This window comes from Etheostoma spectabile, unplaced genomic scaffold (genome assembly GCF_008692095.1).
Source record: "Etheostoma spectabile isolate EspeVRDwgs_2016 unplaced genomic scaffold, UIUC_Espe_1.0 scaffold273, whole genome shotgun sequence".
In the NCBI taxonomy this organism is placed as follows: domain Eukaryota; kingdom Metazoa; phylum Chordata; class Actinopteri; order Perciformes; family Percidae; genus Etheostoma; species Etheostoma spectabile.
In genome coordinates this window covers 2,090,309-2,106,052 of record NW_022605577.1, presented here as the reverse complement: position 1 = coordinate 2,106,052, position 15,744 = coordinate 2,090,309, and the positions used below count along the sequence as shown (strand labels likewise).

The 15,744-nt window shown below is 42.2% G+C and overlaps 1 protein-coding gene and 2 long non-coding RNA genes across 6 annotated transcripts in view; 1 reads left to right on the top strand and 2 right to left on the bottom strand.

Moving 5' to 3' along the window:
• The window catches only part of LOC116685932 (uncharacterized), a 9,110-nt gene extending 2,581 nt beyond the window's left edge, over positions 1-6,529 (bottom strand). The window contains exon 1 of the long non-coding RNA XR_004331086.1: positions 6,321-6,529. This is a non-coding gene — a long non-coding RNA (uncharacterized LOC116685932). The remainder of the gene's footprint in view (positions 1-6,320) is intronic.
• Positions 1-15,744, bottom strand: part of il1rapl2 (interleukin 1 receptor accessory protein-like 2) — a gene marked incomplete at its 5' end in the record, with an annotated part of 503,103 nt that overhangs the window by 130,324 nt on the left and 357,035 nt on the right.
• The window catches only part of LOC116685931 (uncharacterized), a 16,878-nt gene continuing 11,776 nt past the window's right edge, over positions 10,643-15,744 (top strand). The window contains exons 1-2 of the long non-coding RNA XR_004331085.1: positions 10,643-11,133; positions 14,801-14,803. This is a non-coding gene — a long non-coding RNA (uncharacterized LOC116685931). The remainder of the gene's footprint in view (positions 11,134-14,800; positions 14,804-15,744) is intronic.

The following is a 15,744-nucleotide window of genomic DNA, read 5'->3' as shown; positions in this document are numbered from 1 at the left end:
GAGCAAGGCCCTTAACCCCAACCGCTCAAGTGGAGCTGCTCAGTGGCCAGCAGATCAGACTGTGGTTGTACTGGGCAGCTGCCAGGTATGAATGTGGAACTGTGTAAATGTGACAGGTCATTGTAGCATATGAAAATTTGTTCTCATTCGACTTAGCTGGATTAATAATGGTTAAATAAAATAACTAGCGATTGAGACCATAAACTCATTATGAAAATGTTTACTGAGTTAATAAATCCAGTGAGAAGTGGGTCACTTTCTCACAGACTTCTACAAAAATGGATACCCGACCCGAGCCCGACGGGATCCGACGGTACCCGACGGGCCGGGCCGGGTTCAAACAGATTTTTAGAAAGGATGCTCGGGTTCAGGTCGGGCTCGGTCACATCAGCGCGATAAGGCATTGAACATTTTGAATTTAAAACAGCTTATTATGTAGTAATGGCGCTTGTGCCCCGTGTGCATTGATGCGCTCATCTGTTGACATTTCCGATGCCTTTCTACAATTGCTTAATAAAAGCGGGCTTTCCACAAAACAAACGTACATGTGTCATTAGTATGAAAACAAATGCGATTTAACTGTGTCTGGCTAGGGTCGGGCTCGGACATAAATATCTTAATGCCTGTCGGGCTCGGGTCGGGTTCGGTTACTGCTCTGTCGGACGCGGGCCGGGCTCGGACAGAAAAATCCGGCCCGATCCGCACTCTAATGCAGGTTTAAGGAGTTGCCCCCTGCTGGAATTCAGATAGAATGCAGGTTTAAGGCACTTCCACATTTGCAGCACTTTGCTGAACCGGATGCTTTGTCCATTTATATTAACAGTCTATGGTGGTAACACAAGTCTTATTTATTGATGGAAACAATGTACCTTTCAATGTGTGCATAAATGCCGATTTTAATTTTACAGTAGTCAAATGAGTGCAATACTGAAATCAGTCCCAGACATGAACATCGCTTATACGGGTGATGGTCTTTTGGTTTGGGATCCATCCACCAACCCGACCTCTTCCCTTTGCACATTTCCGCGCTCTTATACTGCATTCAGTTTACCTCAAAAGTCAGAAGCCGGAGCTGGGAATAAAGTCACACTCAAGTTGGCCGCAATCCAAAATTAATTAACCATCATTACACAGTGGGATTTGATCTAGCCAAGTGAGCCATTGTTAGCAATTCCAGTTGATAACAACGCATTAGGCTGTATTTGGTCTGTACACCAAAGCAACATGTCACCAGATAGTAGTTGGTTGACAGCACTACGCGAACAACTGGTTTAATGAGACCCAAACACAAAGAGAGAAGTGCTAAGAAACTACAGCTTTCACTGCTGTTGATGCACGGACCAGCCGTGTAGGATTTTGAGGTCGCCTTTGGTCAGCGTTGGTGAGGTTCTCAGAGTTTCTGAAGCGGATATCCCAATTTTGGGGGCGTTCCAGTTCAAATTTCCAACTGGCAACTTGTAAATTCCGACTTCCCTGTTCAAATGGAACGCACCACTATTGTAGGTGCTCCTGTCATAATTACCACGGACGGTAGAGGGCGCTGCCTTACAGTAAAAGTCTATGTGGGGCTTACAGTATTTAATACCTGGAATACATACAAATTACAGCGCGTAGCTACGTAGCTATGTGTACATGAGGACAGCTTGCTATAATGCATGGACAAGATGAAAAACTAAATTCAACTTTACAGGAGACATCATTAAAGGGATGAAAAGTGATGATGAATGCGATTAGTCATGACTGTCACAGCCTCTAACACACCAACCAATAATGTATGATGTCTCCTTTCTCATCCTGCTCTGCTAATACAGAAGATACATGATGCCACCAAACTTCATTTATTAATACTAGTGCAGTGCCCTTTTCAAGCGGCAGCCGGTTCAGAATAGGCCGATTGCTTGGTTCCCAGTACATTTTCCCCAACAACTTTACCTAACTAGTAGTGCGATGTGAATGATGAACATGTAATGTAACATGTAACAGTTGCAGGCACTACAAAATTATCAAGAGAGTGAGAGTTAAGTCAATCAGGCACAACAGTCCTCTTTCACGGCAGATATTTGGGCGTGTCACTGTAGGAAAAGCACAAGTGTTACCAACAACGTTAACGATGGTTCTGGTCCATTCACGTTTTCCAGTAAGTCATGACAGCGTGAAAGTGAGTCAGCATGCACAATACCGGGACTCTGAAACTGCAGCTAAATGGAATTTAGCCATCATTAATTTGTTTACTTACACCTGCGTCTTCTGTGAAAACAGACCTATTTGCACAGACTCATAATGAGGCAATCAGGCACTAGCTGAAAGCACCTGTAAACAATGGGGGTAGAGGCTTTAACCTGAATATTAACAGTAAATGGGTCACAGTGTACATGTTAACTTATTGACACATGCTGGATTAAGTAGGACACATTAATTATTGTGTAGTTTCTGGTAGTGTACAGTAGATGTGTGTAACCTGAAGACATCACCAGGCACTCAACGTCTTATGTTTAGCCTTTTCAAAATGACATACTTAATTGAATTTAAATCAGTGGTGGAATGTAATTTTTCCTCAAGTACTGCTCTTAAATACAAATTCTAGGTATTTGTACTTTGCTTGAGTCTTTTCTTTTCATGCCACTTTCTACTTCGATGCCACATTATAGAGATAAATATTGTACTTTTTACTCCACTGCATTAATCTGGCAGCTTTAGTGACTAATTCTTCGCACACAAAACACATGTAGTTTATAAAATATGACATTTTATTATAATTAAACTACCCAATAATATAACGGCCTAAAAGTCCAGCTAAAATGATTAGACGATTAAACAGTGGATTGATAGAACTGTTCTGATCGTTTCCAATTTTTAAAATTTGAGGATTTTTCTGCATTTTACTTTTAATACTTCATGTGCATTTTCCTGATGATACTTGCATACTTTTACGTAAGTAACATTTTCAATGTAGGTCTTTTACTTGTAACAGAGTATTTTCAGAGTGTGGTATTAGTACTTAGGTAGATGATCTGATTACTTCCACCACTGAACGCAATATTAACATGTTTTAAATCCTATTGCAACAAGGGACCGACGAGTTGATTATATTATATTTTGATGTAGAGTAGCTGAATAAATATCCTAAAACAAAATCCAACAATCAGCAGTTTAGCCTGTCTTTAAATATTCAAAGAGCTCCCTTTTGTTATGTTTTATTCCATTCTTCCATTGTTCATCCTCTAACCTCATCCTAGCCCCAACCTTGTTTTTACAATGCGGTCTGAGTCATGGGACAAGCACTGGTGAGAGGGAAAGGTCGATGGAGAGAGAGAGCACAAGGGAGAGAGGGAGGGGGAGAGAGAGAGAGAGAGAGAGAGAGAGAGAGAGAGAGAGAGAGAGAGAGAGAGAGAGAGAACATGGTCTGAACTGGGTGTGCAAGTAGCATGATTATACTAAATCAAATCAAGAACATGTCTTGCAGCAAACATTACAGCAGGGCTCAAGCACTTTGTGTGTGAGTAATTACATATCTGCGTGGTCGTGCCTGGACAGGAACTAGATCAGCAGGGAGTGGGATTGGTTTCTATTCATCTCGGTCTGTTTTGTTCTCCCAGTAATAATACACGTTGACTATGCTGTCAAAGACGTGTAAGCACGTTTGACGGTTGTTACCCTGTAACGCCTTCCTCAACTTTTTTTTCTTCTTCAAATACAATGCCCATATATTGGGTCTCTGAACATGTGATCTGCTGTTCCAGGCCTCTTATGACCGCCTCACCGGAGATGCTAGACAGTTTAGCTTAGCTACCAGACAACAACCGGGAAAGCAGCAGGTTAGCAGAGCAGCAGCTTCAGTAACCAGTCTCCACAGGACGTGTTCAGGCCCGGCCCAGCGCCACCAGCGCTCTTAGGGGTACTGAGCCTACTCAGTTGTCCTCTGTTTAAGCTTCATGTATCTATATAGAAATAGAAAAACTCAACAAAATGATTGGCTGAGTTACGTATGACTCGCTTCGCTGTTGTTTCAGAACAATGGATGGCACCGCTGTTGGAGGAGGCGTACCATCCAAGTGTACCAAATGTGTTATCCCAAATCACGCAGGAATGTTCACTCCGCTTATTGGTCAGATCTTTCTGGGGCGGGAGCAAGAAAGTAAATACAGGATGAAGGTCCTGTGTTCTGGACTATTGCATATTTCTTGCATCTCCATGGTCAACCCAGCTCATTTCAATTAGACATAGTCACCAAGATTTTGCTCTGCAGGTGTCTGTCTCCAACTTTAGGGGCAGCTGGTTTGAAAGTCATTTTAAGTTGTCCAACATCAAGTGTCACTTTAATGGAATTATTTTATCCAGCAAGGGCCTTCTATTCTGTCTAAACTGTAGTAAGAAGAGACAATTAGAAAAAGAAGGAGACAAAAGGTAGTGAAAGGTATTTGTAAGTGTCTATAATTAATTGGCGACTCATTAATCACATTCTCGTCCAAGGTAATGTCTCAGTCCATGGACCCAGGCTATGGACAAGGCGGGTGGAGAGTGGGTTACTGTATGTGTGCGTGTCACGAGCAAACCGTGACACGTGTTGTGTAGCAGCGGTTAATTAAATGGATTTTTACCAAAGAAAACAGGCTTCATTAAGTCCAGCGTAATGACCTGTGTCACATTCCATATCGTCCTCTGTCTCTCTCGGCTCTTTTCTGTCCCTTTCCTTTCTCTTACAGAGTACTTAAGGGAAATCACAACGAAATTACATGCTGTTGGGGCGACCTCTAGCTCACCCAGTAAGAGGGTTTGCCCAATGTAAGCTGCCCGTGATCCTCCATCTCTCTTCCCCTTTCCTGTCCATCCACTATGAATAACAAAGGGAAAACATCTAAAAAAATAAATAAATGCTGTACATGCAATACATGTTGTTCTCCCAAACTTAAGTACATTTTTCTGGAAACAACAAAAACGTGCTGCATGTCGAACATGTTTTGCCACAGTTGCCAGAAATCATGTCCTCATATCAGTGGGCTAATGCTTCCTTTACACTGTATTGCGGACTTCTTGGGGCCCTTTTAGTGCTGATTAAAAGTATACAAGGAGAGACTTTTCATGTAGTCTTCATTAAGTGTGTCAACGTGTTCAATTGTATTTGTGAAGTGTGTCAACACAGGCCCAAACGCTCAAGGTGATCCTGCTGTTGACTGTTAAAGACGATAGTTTAGTAACACCAAAACCTAAAGTTCTCTGAAGGCCGCAGTAGTCATTACACACCACCACACTAAAGTGTTACATGGAACCAACAACACATCGAGACTGGGATACCGTTGGTACTATTATTGGATGCTTTGTGAATTGACACTGTGGTTTGTTTTCTGCATTAGTATCCAGAACCCTTTAGGAAGTATAGATCTACTAAATACATTGCATCACTGGTTTCAATTTGCTAGGTTTCTATATTTATTGTAGATAAGCACAGGATTTGGTTAAATCGCCATGGAATAAGTAAATCTCATTCTAGACAAAATTGTTGGATAGACTGACAGCTGTGCTGGGCTGACGAGCTGCACCAGCACATATGTACAGAAAATCCCCATTAGAAACTAGGTGGTGAACATATTGTAATTTAGCATTTAACAGCTAAAGACCTGGGGTCTCATTTACAAATACCACTTCCCACGCAAAGGTTGTGATTTATAAAAACAAACTTGGGGGGAGAATGTGCGGCCTCCACACAAACTCTGACCATGCGTGCACACATTTTGTGGACAATGGGAATTGCCGACGTAGATGGTGAGGTGTAGTCTGGCTATCAGACCAAGCCAAGCTCATTAGATTTTAGATTGAGCGTTTGTCTGGGGAGTCTGCTCTGTCTTTTCTCTGCACAAGAGGCGGGACCAACGGGCATAGTTCAAATGATTCTGTACGCAACTGGAAAGTCCTTTAACCAATCAGACCAACGATCCGGGTGACGTAAACGCGACAGCGGCATTTATGGGTTGCTGCACTTCAGTGGCGTTCGGCCAATAGCGCGCCAGAGCACTATTGCACAAAACCACGATAAGGGATTAAGCCAGAATATTCCATCCTGGATGGATTTAGCCTAGACTTGGCTGCACAAAAGCAGAGGCACCTAAGTTACCATGGAGATTTATTCTTTCCAGCTAGCCGGGTCCCAACCAGGCAAACAGCCAGGATTTATTCATCCTGGAGCCTTTTCTGTTCACTCAGCAGTGGGTTTACCTCATTGTTATCCGCCTGCATTAACATGCAACAGGTGCATGTTGCTGTTCAGTTAAATACTGTTAATATTTTAACATTGTGACTATTAATTAAAAAAATAATTATGTGACTATCGTTACTGTTATATTGCTTTATGAAGACTGCTGTTCATATTGTTGTTAGAAGTTGGATGAATATATTACTGCAGTGGTTGAGATAATTAGAAAAGGCGGATAAAGTTGCCAATGTGCTTTGATTGAAGTCAGTTACTAAGGGCAATATATAAAGTGCTGTACATGTGTGTTTCTATAGTGGACCAATGCACCTTAAATTATTTTAGTTTATTCAGTTTATTCAGGTCTTTTACTATTCACTGGGAGGACGCGTTGCATACATGAGCAGTTTCAACACAAAATTTGGCAATACGTGAACATCTGCATACATCTGGGACAGTAAAATCTCGGCTTTAATGCAGGAAACGCAGGAAAGGGGGCTGTGTTGGGCAGACCCTGAGGAAACCTCGTTCGAGCCCGGCCAGACAGGCCTTAACCTGGACCGCACAAGGGCAAAGAAAGCCAGGAAGTCTCAGGAACAGCTGGAGAAGGTCTGTGGATGCATAACTCAAGGAAACATCATCAAGAAGAGAAGATCGCCTAACACTAAAGTAGCTGGAGAAAGTTTATGAATGGCCTCCCCAAAGAGCAAAATAGGTTAAATGTGTATGTACAGTATGTTTAATGGCAGCGGAAAGTCCGTTAGAGACCTTGCCAGAGTAAAATAAAGCACAGGTGAAATATCTGAGAGAATGACACAAGGACAGAGGAGGCAGATGGAGTGGTAGGGAACAGAACGGCATTAAAATTCAAAGACAAACGGATGCACAGGGATAAAACCATACACACACTCGTGATGAATTTGCCTGGCTGAAGTGGAAATTACCTTCTCAGAAAGATCCCCCTGTCCTCTTATGCTTTGAAAAGATAAAAATGACTCCCAGTCAGATTATGTTCCACACTCAAGATATTCAGGTTGCTAAAAGGTTACACTGATATGCTTTCTAATGCATTTTGTTTCAGTTGTGTCGCTCTGTTTCCACTCTTCCCTCCCATTTGTGTTCTCTTTTGCTCTGCATTATGTTCCTCTCCACTTGCTGCATATCATTTTCTCTGCTTAGGTTTCCCGTCACACCTCTTCTTTACCTCATCCTCCTCCTACGTGCAGTGTTCACATGAAGTGCAAGTAACACACAGCGATGTCAGACACTGATCGCGAGTCACCAACTGCGGTTTCAATTGTTGAGCAAAAGCACTTAACCTTTAATTGTGCGACTGTAGCTGTCCATTATCAGTAGAAAGCTGTGGTGAAGCAAATTGGTGTTTAGACTGAACCTGCACACTCAGCAAACCTGAGGAGGAGTGGATGCAAAGAAATAAAACTTCCATAATCCGATAATTGAATTATTATATGCCCAGTGACTTCTAATTATTGTGATATATACAAATAAATTAGTTTGTGCGAGTAAATGCTATTAGAAAGAGGGGGAGAGACATGTATGACACGATGATTTATGACCCCAAACAAAAGGCAACCTCTCTCCATCTAGCGCGCACACACACACACGCACACACACACACACACACACACACACACACACTTTACATTAGAACTCAATTAACACTCAATAATTGTATGAATACACCCAGCTGAAACAAGTTTCTATCCAAATGTCATCCTCAAATTCAGTTGGTTTTATTTGTCTGTCTCTATTGTGCTTTGTCACATTCTGATTTTATTGAAACACCAACTCCTCCACCTCATCTGAGCATTTCATGCACAAATCAAAAATGCACATAGGTGGATGGAAACGCACTTTATAACTGTGACTTCGGTAATCTTCCTTTCATTTTCAAAAGTTTTCAAAAGTTTGCAGTTTGGGATACAAAAAATACTCTAAAAAGTGAATGCACTATTCTGTTCCAAGTTCAAACACAAACCATAAAGACAGTAGCATGAATCAAAGTAGGTACATACGCCATTGATGATAAAGATGAATATAGCCTCAAAAAAACAAACCACCTGGATACCGCCATAACTGGCAACATCCAAAATCTTTAGGTGGTTTAGAGATGAGACAGTGAGGCAGATTTTTCTGAAGACAAAATACAAACTCTCACGAAGACAAAACCCTTTCATAGCTGTAAGGAGAGCAGTAAAAGGGAGAACTAAGAAGAGTTGTGTTGAAGATGCAAAAATATGAAGAGGTAACATCAGGAAGGACAGAAAGAAAGAAGTCAGGGTAAGTATGACATAGTAAAAAAGATGGACAGGACTTTAGAAGAAAGTAGAAGAGGAAAACATGGAAGGAGGAACAGAGAATGGAGAGAAAAGATGTAAGGCGAACAAAAGGAGAGAGAAGCGTAGGCAGAGGATAAACTCAGTATGTGATGTCCCTTTAAATCCCAATGAGGAGCATTATGACTGATGACAAGAACCTATTACATTAAAGCAACTGACATTCCATTTAATAAAATGCATTTTATATGATTTAACGTGATAAATAAATAAATTGATTGGATTGATTGATTGATATCCATGTTATTTTAGTGTTGCCCTAGTCCCGCTTTGCCCTACACAACATTCCGGGATGGGAGAAAAACGTACTCGGGTTTATTATTATCAGATAAACACTCAACAGCGATCGGGGTACAGTGTCTTGCCCGAGGACACTTTGAAACAGGACCGCAGGGCCAGGGCTTGAACCATCAACCTTCCGATTGGTAGATAACCGCTCTACTACTTCAGCCACAGCCACAGCCGGCCTGCCAAATATGTGCATGTAGGGAGGCGAGCTCTGGAAGTGAAATGGCCGTTGAGTGTGTAATAAAAGTTTTACCCAAAAAAATAAAAAATACATATAAATTTGATTGTTGGTTGCAGCTTGTTTCCAGAATCGAGCGGAGTTTAGAACGCCAACACAAAGAAAGCGGAAGGTGATGGACATCTGGCCGACAATGAGGGATATCCGGTGAAACCTCTGGCGGCCCGGTACATACCGTATACCGTCCATGAAACATGGTCGATAGAGACTAGTGTTCCCCTTTCTGGCCAGTATTGCTCTGAGAGGAGGCAGACGATGGCCCTGTTCACAGCTGACTTTTTAACTTTTCAGAGCAGGCAAAGCCCAGGTGTTACTCCAAACATTGGTGCTGGCTCCGTTTCACAGGACGTAGGTGTCCCAGTAAGCCCTGACAGTGATCCGGCCCTGGAACTGGAACACCATTCATTAATGTAGTTAATTACACCTGTCACAATAGCTGCAGTAGGAAAGAGCCATTTGCTTTTACCTTCACCACCATAGTATTGCTGTTTTTACATTTTTTTTTGTTTGTGCACATAAAACAAATGAGACGTGTTAGCGGGCTGTCTGCTATCTTTGGACCGAGCCGAGCTAACCGCTCTCCCCTAAGCAAGAACAAGCGTGTCCTGACTCCAGCTCTGCATTCAAACACGAGAGCCCTCTCGCTCTGTCTAACAAAGCAGAACATTGCAAAAGTAGCACAAGCAGGCTGTTGTTGGCCATTTACACAATTGGGGTAAATATGTAAGTGATTTATTTGACTAAGTTTGCAGTGCCGGCTATAAAATGAATGTTTATTCTTGTGAATTAAATAAAGTGCAGGTAGCGGTCATTAATGCTGCTTTTTATTATATACACAGTACAGGCCAAAAGCACATTGAATGAGAAGGTGTGTTGAATACTTCTTAAATATTACTTTTTAAATTATGTATTTAACGTGCAGTATGACACATAGTGTGTGGGGTCTCTGCCTGGAAAGGTAATATTATTCTCTCTGTATTGGTTTTCTCTTCCAGGTGGAGGAAACAGAGAGAAGAAATGTCCTGTTCTCTGCAGGCCTCAGATATTAATGCTATGGATAAAGTTAGTCAAAGTCTACCCAGAGTAATCCAAGTTGGTTATGTTGTGTCCCAGTGTGGCTAACCAGAGACCTGTACCACAAAGCAAGATTTGGTGTTACCGAGGTAACTTCAGGATCAACCCAGGGTTTTGTGCATCACGACGATGGATCACTTGTTACCGGGTTCAATCGCCGTGGTAACTTATGGTAAACACATCACCTACGTGGGAGCAGGTTATGTTGGAGATTAGAGATCAACCGGCGTAAAAACACCGCCTACTGACCAATCAATACTTAATTGATGAAGATCCGGTGCAGGGAGAGAGGGAGTGTGAGAGAGAGAGAGAGAGAGAGAGAGAGAGAGAGAGAGAGAGAGAGATGAGCGCTCATTAAAGTTAAAACATTTAGAGAACAACAACCCAGTTAACGTTCTATGATGAGCATCTTTATGAAAGATATAGATTTTCAGTAAAGGGAATTACGCATCGTTGTCAGATTGTTGAGCTGTGTTGAATTATGTTTTTATATTTTTTAATTTGCTGTCATTATCGCTTCCCACTACCAGGGTTGGAACTGAAATAATAGGCTAAAGCAATGACATTTTTAGGAAAGCACAAGTGTAATTATGGTCAGATCTTGAGCCTGACTGATGAGGAAGTGATATTGATAAAAGCGTTGGCTAGTTATTTTTGCCAGCTTTCCTTCCTGGGTTAGGAAGCAGACACTGTATCGCGTTTTGCCTGTAAAACCATGTCTGTGTTCTTCATCTGTATGTAGAATTATAGTTGGCTCTTCTAATTTTAAAAATGCGGCTCTGGAAGATGTTTGTGATTGGTCATTCTGTGCAAACACCGGCTCTTTTATGGGAGCGCGTGCGTCGCTGGATTGGGAAACCCTGGGTTGGTTGAACTGGTGGTTAACCAGCGTTGTGACACAGCTTAAACCGGACCGTGGTAGTTAGGTGAAGCCGGGTAACTGAATGAAATCCAGGGCATGTTGATCTTGATTCGTAGTACAGGCCTCAGGTGTCAACCAATTTGCATAAATCGCTCTACTTTGTTATTCTCCTCAACTTGTTTTTCAGTCTTTTCTTGTTTTGTCCTTTTGGTTGTTTTTCTTTGCTTGCCTCTCTGTCTGAGGTATTGATGTGTGAGAGACAGAAGGGTCTGCATCTTAAGGTTGTTTAATGCAATTAACTTGACCACTGGGTTTTCTGTGTGTGTGTGTGTGTGTGTGTGTGTGTGTGTGTGTGTGTGTGTGTGTGTGTGTGTGTGTGTGTGTGTGTGTGTGTGTGTGTGTGTGTGTGTGTGTGTCTGTGTTCAAACATGTGTTTGTGCCTTTCTTCAACATCAATGGGCAAATCTAACTTTTGTTTTTGTGTGTGCACATATACAAAATGTACCTCTTGACTCCCTTATTTTCCAGACCAATGGCTAAATCATGTAAAATCATGTTTGAAGTGGGTATGAACTCACCTCGACCACACACATACACACACACACATACACACACACACACACACACGTCGCATATTTCTGTCCAAGCCCGGCCCACGTCCGACAGAGCAGTAACAGAACCCGACCTGAGCTGGACACAGTTAAAATCTCATTATATCCCTCATACTAATGACACATGTACATCTGTTCGTGTGGAAAGCCCGTTTTTATTAAGCAACTGTAGGTAGGCAATTGGGAATGTCAACAGATAAGCTGTTTTTAATTTAAAATGTGTCGACCTTTCCTGGTTGCTTGGTATCCGACCGTGGTGGTCTGAAAACCAGGGGAGACGTTATGAAATGAATACCGTCGAGGTTAAAAATCCTGTTTCTGGTGAGCAGATGAATGAACTCTGCTTTCAGTCTGGGGTTTATTTCGGACACCGCACACACTGTGTACAAAACGTAAATTTATTCCACCAACTCTGCTCCGGTCGCATCTACACGTCTGCTTCCTCTAGCTCTCTTCTGCCCACTTACCCCCCCCCACCCACACACCCACACACACACACACCCACCCACACACTGTGGCCGAGGTTGCCGTACAAGGTGCCACCTGCGCATCAGATAAACACTCACATTTACACACCGACGGTGCAGCATCGGAGTAAAATCGGGGTTCAGTGTTTTGCCCAAGGACACTTCGGCAGGGATCTAACCGCCAATCTTCCAATTGGCAGGCGACTGCTCTACCCCTGAGCCACAGCCACAGTTTTTGGGTTTGGAGTGAGAACGGGTTGGCAAAAACACAAATGGTGACGACATGGCAAAAAAATTCTCAACCACAAAGCCTGGGGATGACTGACTGGGAGTGAGCGATGCTAAATAAAAGCATATAGATCAAGAAAATCCAAGTTAGGACCTTGTCTTCGGTTTTGTGACTTTAATGTCAGACATTCATGTATCAATGAAGCAAACATTTGAGATGTTAATAACTTTACTTTTAAAGCTTGATAACTTTTTGTATTTAAAAGAATTCAAAGCTGAAATACATTTTTATGGCTTCTTAGTTTTACCGTGCTCGTTGACCATTGTGCATCGCTCTACCTCTGTATAGATAGACTGAATTAAAATTAAACTAAAGCATGGGGATGTGTGATAAGGAAGTAAACAAACATTTCATTGACATGATTTATCAGTTCAGAAACTCACTAACACTCTGCTATGCTCCTTTGGAGTCATTTTCCACTGTATTATACAGATATAAAAAAATTCAAATAATCCTAAAAATGTACTGACAAATGCCTCATTGCAGCCTGTTTGAATGCCGTTTATAATTTTAACAGCAACTGTCTTTATACAACCAAGTAACCCAACGGTTTTGCTGTTAGTAGCATCCATTTTCATCAATAGGAATTGACATTTGTCAAAAACACATTCCCGTTGATCATCACAAAAATGTGACAATGAGCCCCATCTTGCACCCAGCGCAAGTGACTTTGTACACCGACGCATGTATCGTTCCTATTTTGCACCGACGCACAGCGGACTTTTCCCTCCACAGACGCACGTCGGTAAGCCAGGGAGTGAACGCTCCCGGGGGCGGTTCAGCAAAAAGAGGAGGCGTGTTCAGGCGCAAACGTTCCCTGGTGCTATTTTACAGTTTCAGAAAACAAATCTGCCACAGACCAGGAAAGACCTAGTCTGTAGTCAGTGGCGTGTTATTCAAATGCTGTTTTAACGGTGCATGCTTTGCCGTAATTTGACGTATACACTTTGCTTCTCTCATCTCACGGACCCAGCAGTTTGCATTTTTGAAAACCATACATCAATAACTAACTCTGTACAGGCTAACCCTGTACGTAGTTCTGTCAGATTCTCCTCCAGATTGTGGAACCATTGGCGAACATGTCTGTATACTAGACACTGAACATTGTGGAAGGCTTTATTTTATTTTATTTTTTTGTATTTTGTATTTTTGTGTTTGTATAGGTCCTTTTTTTATATGGATCCACCTGGATCTGAAATAAAGTTTATTATAATACAAGGAAAAATATGACCTTGTTTTGCACAACATTTCCATGAACCATGGATGTGTTCAAGACATAAATGAGGAACTATCTGAGGACTTAAGGCGATGTGATGTTGTACTGTATGTGCCAATGACACTTAACCCAAAAGCCCCAGCAGCAGCAGCCCGGGAGAGGAGAGACAGAAGAGCTGCATCGTCTATAGTGAGGTCATCTCCGTCTAAAAATATCACCATGCATTCATAACCTCGTGATTCAGTGAGAGCGAGCCCAAAACCTCGGAAAGTAGATTTTGGTGACATTTCTTATATTTTGTCCAAAAGAAAAATCAATCGCAAACATCGGTGTCCTCGGCTGTGAACCCCTCCTAGCGTGTGCCCATGGATGTATTGAGAGCGTGCGCCTAGCAAATCCACCATTATAAAAGCAATTCGCCATAGAACAAGCGCGCCTGCTTTTAAAGGGAATGTGAAATAACGCTCTGATTGGTTTATTGCTCGTTACGGCCAAACCACACCTGAGTGATGTAGCTACTTCAGACCTACCCATTTTAGGTTTGCGTTGGGCGCAAAAGCCATTTATCCCGCCCGTATAATAGCAACAACACCCGAGATCCCCCCACAAAGCTACTTGCGTTTGGCATGTGATAATTCCGTTTCAGGTTAAAATAGGGCCCCATGTGTTCTTGCTTTTTCCACGAGGATTTGTCAAGTATAATTATTTTATAGTCCAAATAGCAAGTGTCAAAACACCACGGCTGTTCTGTATGTAGAACTAAATCTTTCTTTGAATGAGATTTTTAATAGTAGTGTTACAAAACAAATGTTTTTGTGGTTCTTATCCTATCATCTACTGCCTTGACCCAAAAGCAGTTACAAGATCTCGGAGAACAAAGCTACACAGAGCAGTTCTACACAGTTCCTAAGGTTTGATGACACACACAAGCGTATATACACATTTTCTAACAATAGTTCCATTCACTTTGTTGATGTGAGAGTAGATGGATAAGAAAGAGGCACCAGAGGAGACGATGATTGGTGGGTTCACATGCATAAATAATGCACATTATCTATTAGACCAATTTGTAATACCAATTAAAACAGATGAGAGAGGCTTTTATCAGAGTTTTCACAGAATGGACGGAACAGATCAACAAGCAAAAAATGTCTCAGTAGTCAACTTGGACTTATATAGCGCCTTTTAAGAAAGCCAAGGTTGCTTAACAAAAGTGTGTGTGTGTGTGTGGGGGGGGGGGGGGGGGGGGGGTTAGGGGGTAAAAGGATTTAGTGAAAACAAATGTTTTGGGTGCTTTTTGAACATGGGCGGGGATGGGGCAGAGCGGACGTGGAGTGGCATCATCAGATCATCGCATGTTTTGATCTATCTATCTATCTATCTATAAAGAGCGAGAGAGAATTAATTGGTTTGGGGATGTAAACCTAGACGATGAATGCTAAAACTGGCATCATGCATCTTTTAAATGTTGGTGATTGACGGCTGAGCTTTTTTTTTTTACATAAACAAATCCTCCTTCACAAACATCCCAAAAAACAACACTGGGATATTCTGTTCTTAGAGATGTTTGTCCCTGTGTCTCCCGCCATCCCTGTCTCGTTAGGTTGCAAAGTCATGTTAATGGAAAGTGTGTGTGTTTTTGTGTGTGTGCGCGCGGGCGTGTGTACATGCGCATGTGTGTGAGAGAGAGAGAGAGTAGTAACCTCATCGAGCCCATCTGTCTTTGGAGAACAGAGCCAATTTCACAATGAATTAGGAGGTGAGTCTCTAACTAGGTCATGGGCCCTTAACGCATGCACAAAAACACAGACACACACCGACACACACAGACACACACACAGACACGGTGTGTCAAATTGGGAAAGAGCAAGCGATGGAACAGGAGGAAGAGAGTATACAAGTACAAGAGATGAAGGGAAGAACACAACACTGAAAGAAATGAAAGGAATGGAGAGAAAACAGAAGACAGAAAAGAGGCAGAGTGAGGGCAGACGAACAGAAAAGATAAGAGGGATATGAATAGAGAAGAGACAGAGGGAGGGAGGTGAGAGACAGGCTTTAACAGATGTAGTCAGAGGGTTTGAAGAGAAAGACAAAGAATCGTTTAATGTGGCCTGTGTCCTATAGAGAGGGTGTGTGTGTGTGTGTGTGTGTGTGT